Consider the following 13,466-nt stretch of genomic DNA (forward strand, 5'->3'; position numbering starts at 1 on the left):
CCAGTATACTTTAGTGTAATAGACACATCAAACTGATACTTTCTGAAGACACCATCCAAACACCTTCATTAGCATTCTTTACAATTCAAGATTTTTCTCATGGCTATATACCACTGCAGTAGCAATAATGGTCTAACATTACCCGAGGCAAGATTTGTTGGTAAAAGGCGAATCTTTTCTCAGGAAAAAACAAATGTATTTATGAAAAAAGTTCTGGATTTTCAGAATATATCACTTAAACTGGAGTACAGATACTAGAATAGCCTCTGCAGGTCTGATGCTCAGCATACATGTTTCCATCATGGATGACAAACCTCTTTTTCTCCTTTTATAGCAGCGTTTGTTCTGATGCAGCTCCTCTGAAAAGTATTTGCTTATTGGCCACTCCAGTACTGCCTTGTATGTACCTCAAAATCCTAACATCCTGTGGCACTAATCATTTTGTTCCTTAACGTTTTTTACCTCACAATCATTCCTCCTCCCTGCAATTCTCACCTTGCGACTTCCTTTTACAACTAAAGCACCAGCTCCTCCCTGTGAAAGAGGCCAAGATCTTGAGCACAACGAGCCATACTTCGTGCTCCTGGAGATTTTGACATCTTATTCACACCTTACCTAGTAAGATCAGCCTGCAGCACTGATGTCACACTGTCCACTGTGTGCGAGGACACACAAACAGGAATTCATAGAAAAGACTTTAAAGTACTTATTTTTGCATCAGAATATCAGACCCAATTCTTTCATAAAGATAACTTCTTGTAGTCCTTTTTTAAGTTATGTTTATCAATGTTAGCTGCTAGTTAAGTAGAAAAGGTTCCTGTAATTTGTTCAACAGCTGATTTTTGCCAAGCAATGCGCTCAGTGAGATTTGAGTTAGTTTATTTATGGAACTATCATGAAAAATCCACTCACTTCAAAAAGTCCTTAAAAATCCCTCAAACAATAAAGAACAGAAAGCAGCAAATCTTCCCCCCTCCACACACACATTTTTCAGAGGTAACTTACGTGATAATAAGCTTCCATTAAACATTAATAAAACAAAGGTTACATAATTCACTATCCAGCAAGTACTAAGCAGGATAAAACCAGATACTAATGATGGTTTGTTTGGGATTAATGGTAAGCGTTGGATTAGTTGAGGGCTTCTTGCTATCTGTATTTCCCATCTCTGAATAAAACCTCTAACTGCAAAAGACTAGTGCCACCTTTGGATGAAAAATAGTATTAGATCTCTCAAAGTGACCTGTTCCCTACCCACACTGCTTTATGCTGAAAACTTAGTAAGATTTAAGCAGAAAATACCTTTGTTCCTTCCCTCTCTCACGTTCTTTTCTCCTTTTGCCTCCTGTTCGATTTTTAAGCAACAAAGGGAGAAAGAGTCCTTCCCTTTTCTCAGTGTTCACATTTCCCCATCTCTTCAGAGTTTATCTTCAGCTCATTTGTGAGCTATTTCCACAAAATCGTTAAGCATTGAGGGGAAAATTAAAAACCAAAACCAAAACACAGTCTGAAACAAAAAAATGAAAATTCTAAGTTTAGATAAAGGTTTACCTAATTTTTTTGAGTCCTTTTTTGGTACTTTACCCACTGTCCTTATTTTACCTTGCTTTAGATAACAAAAAATGTCAGCCCTGTAACACCTAATTGATCTTACAAGGAAAGACAGCTTCATTTTGAGAGGTGGTATTCAAATGTGGCATGCCAGGTCTGGCTGGAATGGAGTTCACGTTCTTCAGAGAGGAGCATGCCCCGTGTTGTTTTGGGTACAACTAAACCAGCAATGGTTTTGGCTGTTGCTGAACAGTGCTTGCACAGCACCTGCACAGCATCAAATCTTTGGTTTGTCACCCGATGGGCCAGGGGTTAGCAAGGATTTTGGGAGGCGACACGACCAAGTCAGCTGACCCAAACCAGCCAAAGGGGTATTCCATAATGTATGGTATCATGCTGAGTGACGGCAGGGGGTGGAATACCTTCCAAGGAAGCCACTACTCACAGGCTGGCTGGGCATTGGCCTGACCATGAGAGATGGTGAGTGCACCCCTGCGGCACTTCCCTGCCCTACCCTCTTTCCTTCACTTTTAAACCATCTTTACCTTGATCCAGACATTTTCTTGTCTTTGTTTTTCCCATTCCCTCCCCAGCCCACTGGGGAAGCAGTGATCAAGCAGCTGTGTGGATGCTTAACTGCTGGACAGGGTCAACCCACCACACCAGGATATGCAAAAGCTATCTCCAAACTAGGCTCACAGGAACACACAGTGTGTTATTTCTTAAGGCAAAGCAGGATAGCGTTACTGTCAGCCCATTCTACATTCATGTTTGGTATTAGCAAAGAGTGATGACTGAAAGCTAAAAATCCCAGAGAGAAACAAATGATACCATTTGCTAATTCACATGGGTTTTCCATCTCTGTGTGGGTTTTATAATTACATGGAAGCTTCACTTTATTTCAAGGGCTCTGATTTTATTTCTAACAGTAGCACTTTCCAGTTATTATTGGATGATCCCCTGGAGACCTTGCACTAGGAAAAAAATAAATGTGCTCAACAACACACTGCATGTTCAGGCACACTTCTACAGCACAACGAAACAGATGCCATTTAATCTACCACACACAGAAGTGGGAACTTGATAAAGACAGGTTGGAGCTAGTCCAATCAAAAGAAGTGACTTTTCTTGATGATTTCCCAATGCAACCAATTAAGTCCACTCCCTGCACACTGCATGGCCTTGATTTCTCAAATTTCCATGATTTCTTTTTTTTCTACCAACTTCCCTTATCCCCTTGGAGGTGAACAGAAAAGTGTTTGGTTTCTGCTGAGGAAGTGCTCTGACATCAGTGCCCCTGTGTGGCCATCCTAGTTTTAAAGCACCAGTGAAGTTTGGCCAGATGACTTTTCCTGCTCTCTACAAGCATCGCCTAACATTTCAAAGAAAATTCAGACTTACCTGTAAAACAATTGTTTCACACATCAACAACTACTTGAATTGGTGTTATTATCCTGCCCTTCCACTCCGCTCTTATGAGACCCCACCTGGAGCACTGTGTGCCGTTCTGGTATCCTCAACATAAAAAGGACATGGAACTGTTGGACCAAGTCCAGAGGAGGGCCACGAGGATGATCAGGGGGCAGCAGCACCTCCCATATGAAGACAGGCTGAGAAAGCTGGGGCTGTTCAGCCTGGAGAAGAGAAGGCCGCATGGAGACCTCATAGCAGCCTTCCAGTATCTGAAGGGGCCTATAGGGATGCTGGGGAGGGACTCTTCATTAGGGACTGTAGTGATAGAACGAAGGGTAATGGGTTAAAACTTAAAGAGGGGAAGTTTAGATTGGATCTAAGGAAGAAATTCTTTACTGTTAGGGTGGTGAGGCACTGGAATGGGCTGCCCAAAGAAGTGATAAATACCCCATCCCTGGCAGTGCTCAAGGCCAGGTTGGACAGAGCCTTGAGCGACATGGGTCTAAAGAGAGGCATCACTGCCCTTCGCAGAGGAGTTGGAACTAGATGATCTTAAGCTTCTTTTCAACCCAAACCCTTCTATGATTAACATGAGCAGCCACCACCTGACAACTTACTGAGCAAAGGGCTCACATTCCCAGTTCTTACAACTGTTCCTCATTTTGTCTACATGTTTGGCTCTAGCCATAAGTTGCAGTGAGATGGCTGCTTTGTCAGAGGCTGTCCCTTAGAACTTACTTATCAAACCTGATTTTAATTCCCTCCAATGACAGGAGGAACCAGGTACAACACTAATACTCAAACCTTACTGTAACTCATCCATCACTGAGTCCCCAGTGAATGATTTGCCCAGATGGACCCATCACTGGGTCCCCAGTGAATGATTTGCCCAGATGGACCCATCAGTGAGTCCCCACTGAGTGATTTGCTACATAGCCACTGTAATGAGGTTGGACAGCTTGCTCCATCAGAATGAATATCTGATTTTAAAGTCTTGTGGAAAGAAAAGTAAGCAAAGAAACAGAGAAAACAGTCCATTTACAAGCTAGAAAAAATCCCAGCAAAAATGCTTGTATCCCATTACTGTAATCAGTTTGGTCAGGCTAATTTTCATCATCCAGTATTTTTTCTGTGAACATTATAAGCAGTTATATTTATGCTGCACGATCAAAACACTGATTTATGAAGGCCATTTACAAAGGCCATAGCTACACAGTTCAACATGCTCTAAAAATTCAGAGTTTCTCTATATGCCCTACCCTAATGCACGAGTGACTGTAACTCATGCTCGGAATAACACGTAACTCGGAGTCCAAGTCAGGTAAATATTAGAGCAGTGTATGTCAGAAGAGTCATGGAAGTCCCGATATGCTAGTAAGATTTAAAGAGCAGCTAGGAATCACATCTTGTGTAACAGCATCTCTTATTCATGTGAAGTCAGCCAAAGAAGTAAACTGTATATGCAACTGTTCTATTAACTTATTTTCCCCATTTCTATCCAAGCAAATTCAGAACATACCCCAGAAGGAACTCTGGAGCTGCAAGCACGTCCATGGACACTTAATAAAATGAAAGAAAACCAAAAATAGATAAAAACCACCAAATCAAACAGAAAATGCTGCTCTTTCCTCAGTTTCTTGGCCTTTCTGCCACTTAGAGTCACCTTTACACTTCCACAAGCCTGGGCCATATAAGCGCTGATTATACCCCAAGATAAAAATGAAGTTGAACAGCTCCAGACTGTGAAAGCTAGATTAAATCCTTTGATATGCACTGCCCTGCCAACATAAACTGCAGCATCAAGCAGGCCCTTTCTGCCAATACAACCTATTTTAATCACAAACCCACTACAAGTCTGCAGTGCCTGTCCAGCCTGCTTACATTAAAGCTGACATTGACTCATAGATATTGGTCATACCCATCTTTAGCATCATAGTGACACATATTGCGTAACTGACAGCTGACCACATTCACAGGCAGCATGGACCATCACTAGTTGTGACCTTAATGACTGCAGCCAACTACTCTTAAAAGCAGTTGCCTTGCACCCAAGTCAGAATTTTAATGCAGAACACAATTCAGAGATTTGAAAATGAATCCATGAACATTGGGCTAGAGGATCCAGCCCTGGCCTCCCAGACTGACCAGTTTAAAACATCAGCTACAGCAAAAGAGAACATCTGTGGATTCTCACCATGTAATTCATAGGATCATGTAATAGTTTGGGTTGGAAGGGACCTTCAAAGGTCATCTAGTCCAACCCACCTGCAATGAGCTGGGATATCTTCAACTAGATCACGCTTCCCAGAACCACATCGTGCCTGGCCTTCAGTGTCTCCGGGGATGGCACATCCACCACCTCTCTGGGCAACCTTTGCCAGTATTTTACCATCTTCCTTGTAAAGAAATTTTTCCTCGTACTGAGTCTGAATCTCCCCTCCTTTAGTTCAAACCATTACTCCTCATTGCAACAGGTCCTGCTAAGAAGTCTCTCCCCATCTTCCTTATAGGCCCCTTTCAAGAACTGAAAGTGCAGTAAGGTCTCCCCAGTCTTCTCCAGGCCAAACCACCCCAGCTGTGTCTGCCATTCCTCATAGCACAGCTCCTCTATCCCTGTAATAATTTTTGTGGCCCTCCTCTGGACCCTCGGACCCCCTCCAACAGGTCTATATCTTAACATAACCAATAGGCAGTACTCTACTAGACTTACAATACCTCAAGCCTAAGCATACACGGTACCAAAATGATGAGCTTGTGATGATACCACAGTATCTCAATTTGTGTTACCTTGCCCAAGAAGTCTGACACCCTCCCCCCTAGCTAGGATGCCAGTACAGGCAGAAATTTGTAGCCTGACAGTGGGCCTTACCCTCTTTTCTCTCCCTGAATAGATGGGATTCTTCCCTTTCTTCAGCAAAATGCTAAAATGGGTGTGACTGCTCTGAGAAAATGTAAAGGAGGAGTTCTGTTCAGACCAGAGATGGGACAGAAGGAGGGACTCTGTCACAGCCAGCAGCAGTCTCTCTGGGACAGGCTTTAGCTTTCCAGCAGCCAGATTAACATTTCCCACCCCATGCTGACATACTCTTCTCCCCTATTTACCAACCCAGGAAACCATTAGGCCTTTGTCCAACAGGTTTAATAGTAGCACAACTGCAAAGGGTACAATAATACCAAAGATACAAAAGATGCTTGGCTAAATGCATTCCAATGTTTAGCAGTGTGTTAGGCAATGCCATTCTAAAAATTCAGTAAGACATACTATAATACAAATTTAGGCACACAGATGCAAATGGACCCCTTAGGCCTAAGTACCAGCTCAAACAAAAAGGTCTTTTACTTGGAACTCTTATCAGAAATCCTGTATCTCCAAAACTTCAGCACTGTCAACTTTCAGTGCCTTGTTCTAACTGCTTACCCCAGCTAGGACCTCTCCATTTGCCTCCTCCAGAGCACACGATGCACCACAGTACTTAGCTTGACAAGAGCAAAGAGAGAGTCACGACTGATACCCTAAAGCTGTTTGTTTCACATATGGCTGCAGCTCACACTTCGTGTGCGTCTGTTCTTAAATGACAAGTTTATCTGCTGCTTTGATGCTAGCTGGCTCATGCCTGCCTAACCATACTGCAAGCAACATGACTAACCCAAAAGCAGTATGGTTCCAAAAGATTCCATAGGCCATGTAATTTACTTATTTTGTGGAAACACATTCACTACATAAGACTTTTAAAAGTGTCCATAGCAAATGGGGTGTTTGATGAGGTCTGTAGCATTGCCACTAATGGATGAGAGTGTCAATTTGTTTTAGCATATATACCAAAACTGGGCTGCTATTGCTATGCAAATTGTTTTATTCAGATGTCTTTATAATTGCTTTTGTTTCAAAGACCTGCAGAACTCACTACGGAACTCATGCTTTAAGAATATACATACTGAAAATAAACTGGCATTTTCTGCAGGAGGTTTCAAGTATCTGTACAAAGGAAAGTTAAAAACGAAAAAAAAAAATACCCTTTTAAGTGGGGTATCAGAAGTGAGGCTTTTTAAGTTACTTGAAGATTCGAATGGAGGAGATTGTTCAGACACAGAGTGCTATTTCAAACACAAAAGTATCACTGGCTCCAATTATATACTTTCCCAAAAAGAGACCTTACTTTGGGCACAGAGACACATACATTCTGCTTTTCCAAAGAAGCTCCTTTATGAACACACTGAGCTACACCATCAAAGCCCTGCTTTGGCCCTCAAAGCTGAAGACTCAGCCCACTGCTAATACAACACACGCCCCAAGGATGCAAGGACAAGCTCTGCACTAGGATGCTCCATGTACCCAAAACTGGGAGCTGAACAGGGCAGGTGAAGTCATAACACCCAGAGACGGCATATGTTGGGTTTGTATGACAAAGGAGTGGTCTTCACTAACACTGGCCACACGAGTTTACTTCTGGCCAACTACAGAGTTGGTATCACACCTGCCCCTGCCCACCCCTTCCTTTGGGTTGTATTTTTTAGATCAAGATGACTTGCACTTGCAGTCATTTACAGTGGGATTTCTTTCAAACACAGGAAAAGCACAGAGGAGGCGTTTGCACTCAAATTCTTCAGTTACTTTCATTTGACTGTAGCAAGAGAACATACTTTTAATCTCTGCAGAAATTCAAGTATGCTGCTTTAACATACTTCCTCTACTAAAAAAAACGACCAAGAACCTAACAAAGAACCTAAATCCAAAACATTTACACCCACTGTATCCACAAATTAACAGAGTCCTAAAAGGAAGAATTGCACAAAACTAGGGAGAACTGGTGCAGAAGCCCAGCCAATACCAACCGAAGATCTCAGGTTCTCATGTTCTGAATCACATCCCTCAGTTTCCATATGCAGCATGGGAACTCCAGGCTCCTACTCACCTAAATGACATACCTGGTGTTAGCAGATTAACTGCTTTTCTGCCAACATGCTTTGCAGATCAAAGAGTGGAGTATTTCCACAGATTCAGTTTAGAAAAAATTCCCTGTCCTTAAGGAGATAATATTCTGCTTTAGCGTATACAAACATAAAGCACAAAGTAAGGGGAAGTTGAGGGTACAGAAAGTAATTCTTGGGCATATTCTACAGAAGTATAATTGGACAACCAAGCAGGAATCTGCTGTCTTCACCACTTCCATCTTTTCTCCCTTGTCTTCCCTGAAGCATATAATTTTATCAGCATAGACAGACATCCAATGAAACTAGACATTAGAAGTGCCCTGCTAGCTGAATCTCAGCTGCTTGCATAGAGCCATTAGCTAGTTACCAACTCCAGGGCTATAAATCCGCTAGACAATGAAACAGAGACCTTGGAGTCAAAGCCAAGCAGTGGACTTGAGTTTTCAAATTAATGCTGTACTTCAGCAGCTCTCATCGGTCACATGAAGGAAGTCAAAGCCCTGTGAATAAAGCAGTGTTCTGCCTTGCTGCAAGAAGAGAGATCTTATACTTGTACTTAGGGACTTCAAAGTGCAGTACTATTCAAAAACTTCCACGCATCTGCCCTTTCATAGCCACAATCCATATAAGCGTGGCAGAGCATCTGCAATAAGAAATCAAGGCTTGTAGAAGTACATATTTAAGAAATTAGTATTGTTTTAAACATGATTTTAGAAAGCTCAAGGAATAAACAAGGTCAATATCATAATGAAAATCCACTCAATACTAGGAAGACCTTGCAACATTTAGAAGCCCAACTATAAAAACTCCCTTTAATTCTGGATTTCATAGAACTACATTGCATATGACTGAACTATCTTACGAATTATTAAGCATCAGAATATTATCAATACAATGAAACAAAAACCTCATTCTAGCTTCTCTGAGACTCAAATTTAATTTGTAACTCTAGTGCCCCTAATCCTGTTCTTAAGTCATTATCTAAACTATAGATCAAGTCACTCAAACCACCCATCAGAAAACATTTCATAAACCACTTGTAGACCTACACACCCTGCTGTATGATCCATGAGTAAGTGTAACTCTCTCTGATGCTATTCATAATTCTAACCTCATTTTATCCTGTAGAACATACTGTTCTTCTCACATGACAGGCTTGCAGACACCAAAAGATCTGCAAGTAAAACTCTCCAGTTCACCTCCCCAGTCTTAAACTGTATGCCTAATTCTACAGGGAGCAGTTGACAAGACTCTTGAGCAAAGCAGAACACATCTAAAGCTCTTTCTTCACCCATACTTTATTTCCAAACCAAGAATACCATGGCAGATATCCTTCCCCAGTCTCAAGAGGATGATCAGTTTCCTCAGGCAGCTCAATTTTAAAGACAACGTATTACCCCCCCCCCCGTTAGAAGGTTCCATTAGAACAATTTCTGAACTGTTAGAGCACATGTTCAGATAAACGAAAGAAAATTCCACTCACAGATGAAAAAATAACTCCATAATTTGGAAGCTATTTCTTTCTTACAAAACAATTAACTCAATAGTCCTTCAAATGTACGAGTAAAATTACCAGAAGCGTGAAGCACTCAAACTGACTCTTAGGTATATAAGCTCAAATATACAGCTCATGCAATGCAGCCTCTAGTAGCTGGTTCTGAGATCTTCTAGGCATGCATTAGAAAAAATAAGCTTCAATGTCATATTAAAAAAGTGTAAATTACACGTTTCTGTACATCAGCTTAAAGGCACTCATTTGTACATATAAATAGCAGCAAGGCTAGCAGTCAAATATTCAATGTTGTCCACATGTTCCTTGAACACAAAGCCAATGACTTCTTTCACTATACATTTTTATACCCCAATTACCAGCGCAGTCTTTATTTTCATTCAAAGCTGATTATTTTACAGCAAGCTGTCAGCTATGACACAGAACTTGTGAGCATGTGAAAATAAGACCATGCATCTTGACTGACCAAAGGCAATGCACAATACTGCAAGAAATGAAGTCATTAATATATGATGGCACGGCTTTATGGCTTTTTCATAATAATTACGTTAACATAGTCAGAACAGGCTACACAGAATGATGATTGCAGGATGAGGCCGTCATGGAGGTATCTTAAAGCTGTTCAGTTTGGAAGGTGTGGACACCTCTGGAAGCAAAATCAGAACCATGAAAAGTCACTACTGAATGTCTGTGATAAACACAATGTTAACTATTCAAGTCATCAGTGCACAGAAACACAAAAGCTGGGGTGAAGAACTGTTGACATCGACTCCACGAGAAAGCAGATTAGGATCACAGCTTGCAATACCAGTGTGGTTTCTGACTGCAACAGAAACTAAATTTAGACCCAGTTATATAAAAAAAAAATACTAATAGCCTTAACACTTTTAATCAGCATAAGAGGTTTAAAGATGCACAAATGATTTACTGTTGACTAGTTTTATACTGCTTTTGCAATATTGTGCATCAGTAAAATCAGGGAGATTATGAAAGAAATGCTGAAGCATAATAAAATAACATAAAGCATGAAAAGCAGAGTGACTTCAAACTTGGATACTACTAGAATCTTAGCAGAACACATCCAGAAGGTAGTTCTCCTCTATAGACTCCTGCAGCACAGGGCTAACCTACCCAGGAAATGCAGCACCAAGTACCTGGTAGATTCAGAAAACAGATTGGACTCTCCATAAATGTAGTGTTAACTCATCTGATCCTACAAAGGGCAAAAAATGCAAACATTTACTATCTTCATACTTCATACTGTTGCAAATCACTGACCCACAGCTAGTGCAATCTGAGCAGGCTTTAAAATGCCAAGTGTGGCATGGTGATGGGCAATATGCTCTGCCAGCTGTGCAACTCCTTCAGGAGCTGCAAAAGGGCAAAAAATAATTCCCTGATGATTTTCAAGGATAGTTCATCATTATGGCCTGCAGAGCACCTGACACTAATTTATGAAGTATTGATCACATCGTGCTCAGGGGTTTTTCTCCATAGTGGCTAAACAAGTTCCCAGAAAACAAGAGAAGACTCAACAATATTGTCCTAATATATATAATTACTTGGATAAGCTACAACTGCTGCCACAGGCATGTGGTAAAATTGCACAATAGGTGGCAATATTATCATACACCCACCACTCTCTGCTGTTTAAACTACACCATGAAAACATGCTCAGGTTCATGTTTTGAAGCATAAGCAACAGGCCAGTTAGGGAAAAAAAAAAGTTACATTTAGCTAACTTGAACTTCATTGCACAATTGCATCACAAAGTATCCCTCAAAAGCGTGTTTTGTCACCACGCACTAGCTAATACAGAAATGAAACAGCTGACAGACCTACTGAATTTTAGTGATGACCAAGTTCTATTTCTTTATTGTCAAGGATCTTTCAAAATCCTCAAAATCCCATGCACTTCTATGCAATTTAAGTGTTGCTACTGATAAAGACCTATTACCTATCCCCTTCAGAACTACTTTTAAGAAATGCTGGTAGTAACAGCTAAAATGCTGGTACCATAAAACTTATCCAGATAGATCTAAAAGAGGGGGGAAAAAAACCGCCAACCAAACCAAACCAAAAAACCCAGTTAACTTTGCAGCAATTACTGTAAAATATAAGCTCAGGCAAGTATTATCATCGATACCTGGCCAATCACTGGTGAAGCCAGTGGTTCTTTCTACAAAAATATAAAAATTGGGGGAGAAAGCAGTAGTTTCTCCCGATCAGAATAACTGCAATGGTCGTACATGAAACTGCAACCTTAAACAAGCCCCAGTACAATGTTAGCTTTCAACTTCTAAGCTATTAATCTTTTTTTCTTTGCAGGAACTAATTCTCAGTGATCTAAGCTGGCTCACTCTAGATTAGAGTTCTTGTTCCAATTTACATAGCTGTAAAGCAGTCTAGAAAATGACTGTGCTTTGTGTCACAACATTATGGTTTACAACTGGCAAGACAGCTAAACCAGAGTCCTTGCAGACAAGGCAACAGAGTTAAATGACAACTCTAAGAAGGCACTGATGAAGCCACCACTTTGAGAAACTGACCACTCCCAAGTATTGCTGCTTAAGAGTTCTGTTGCTAAAAGTTTGTTCTTCATCATTGACACCTAAAAATTCCTATAAACTGATTAGGCATAAACAAAGTAAAACCATCTGGTTTTATCTTAGAAAACCCCGTAACACACTGGAGATGGAACAGTTACTTAGCTGCAGAATTTCTGACATTGTTACTTGTTATTAATTGTACTTTATTTTCTACACCTTAAATACTAGCAAGGGCATCGCAGTTACCACCACATGACAAACTGCTTCCATGGGATTTCCAAACTTTTCCAAAGTCAATTTTACAAAAACTGGTATCAACCATGGGCTGAGATGGATAAACGGTTTGTGGTTTGCATCTTTTTCTTTTTAACCAAAATCACCATCATTGTGAATTTCTTTAGAACCATTCCTCAAAAATACTTTCTAGAGAAGTTTTTAGCACTTCAGAAAAACTACACTGAAAATAAAAAATATTTACACAACTGAAACTGTGTACTTGCTCATTATCAAAATTTGAGATTACCAGATTAGAAACTATACTTTTTGGCAGATACTTAACTCATTATCATTCAGCTGCTGAACCACAGATCCAGCTTGCACCAACTAAGAGGCTTATGCAACAACAGGCAGGTTATTACCGCTTAAAGCTCATATACCAAACTTGCTTCTTCGTAACGTTTTGAGTTTCTATGGACACTTCCTTACCTGAAAAACTGCCACATGGGTTACTGAAGTTCTACTAAAAAAAAATAAATAATATATATTTTTTTTTATTTACTTCCTATCACAGTGGTAATATATATCAAGAAGAGTGAAACAAGCTGCACTGCACGGAACAATTTAGTTATCCCATATTTTAATATCTCCCGTATTTATTCAACCTCCACACTCCTACTATACATAAGAAAACATACTTGTCAGCTAATAGATTTTTAATTACTACTTCTGTATTCCTCTTCTACCATGGTGAGCAAGCATTAGTCAGCTGAAAGGAGTGATCAGTCCACTTACCAGTGAAGTGCACTCACTCCTTAGAATTTCTCTGTCAGAAACAGTAAGACACCTTTTAGGACAAGAAAGTAAGAATTTTACTAGTGTAAATGATTTAGAAACTGTAAAACAATGTGCTCTTTCATCCCTGATTAATACTGGTCAAGCAGTAACAGTTCACTAATAGTTCACAATATACACGGCTTACTGAGGACGAAGTTTTAGACCATTTAAAATATCCAGTGAAATATTTGCCTTGCTGGCAAACTTCCCAGAAGATGATTTTCTGTAAAAGATTGTATTATTGTAGAAGAAGAAGTACTTTTTTTTTTTTTTTATGATGGCTACTGCTCCCATGAACTTTGGCTATCTGCTCTATTCTGTACTTGCAGGAAACAAGCCCCGCTATGGACCCTCATTTACAAAGTAAACCCTAGTGATGTAAATTGTGATCTGTGTCATACCCCTGTTCCAATCAGAGAAGACTTAAGACTATTTAAAGCATTTTTAAAAATAAATTC

The sequence above is a fragment of the Neopsephotus bourkii genome, unplaced genomic scaffold, assembly GCF_033783945.1.
Source record: "Neopsephotus bourkii isolate Nb327-2 ecotype Australia unplaced genomic scaffold, CSIRO-AGI_Nbou_v1 NB_998, whole genome shotgun sequence".
NCBI classification, from domain to species: domain Eukaryota; kingdom Metazoa; phylum Chordata; class Aves; order Psittaciformes; family Psittacidae; genus Neopsephotus; species Neopsephotus bourkii.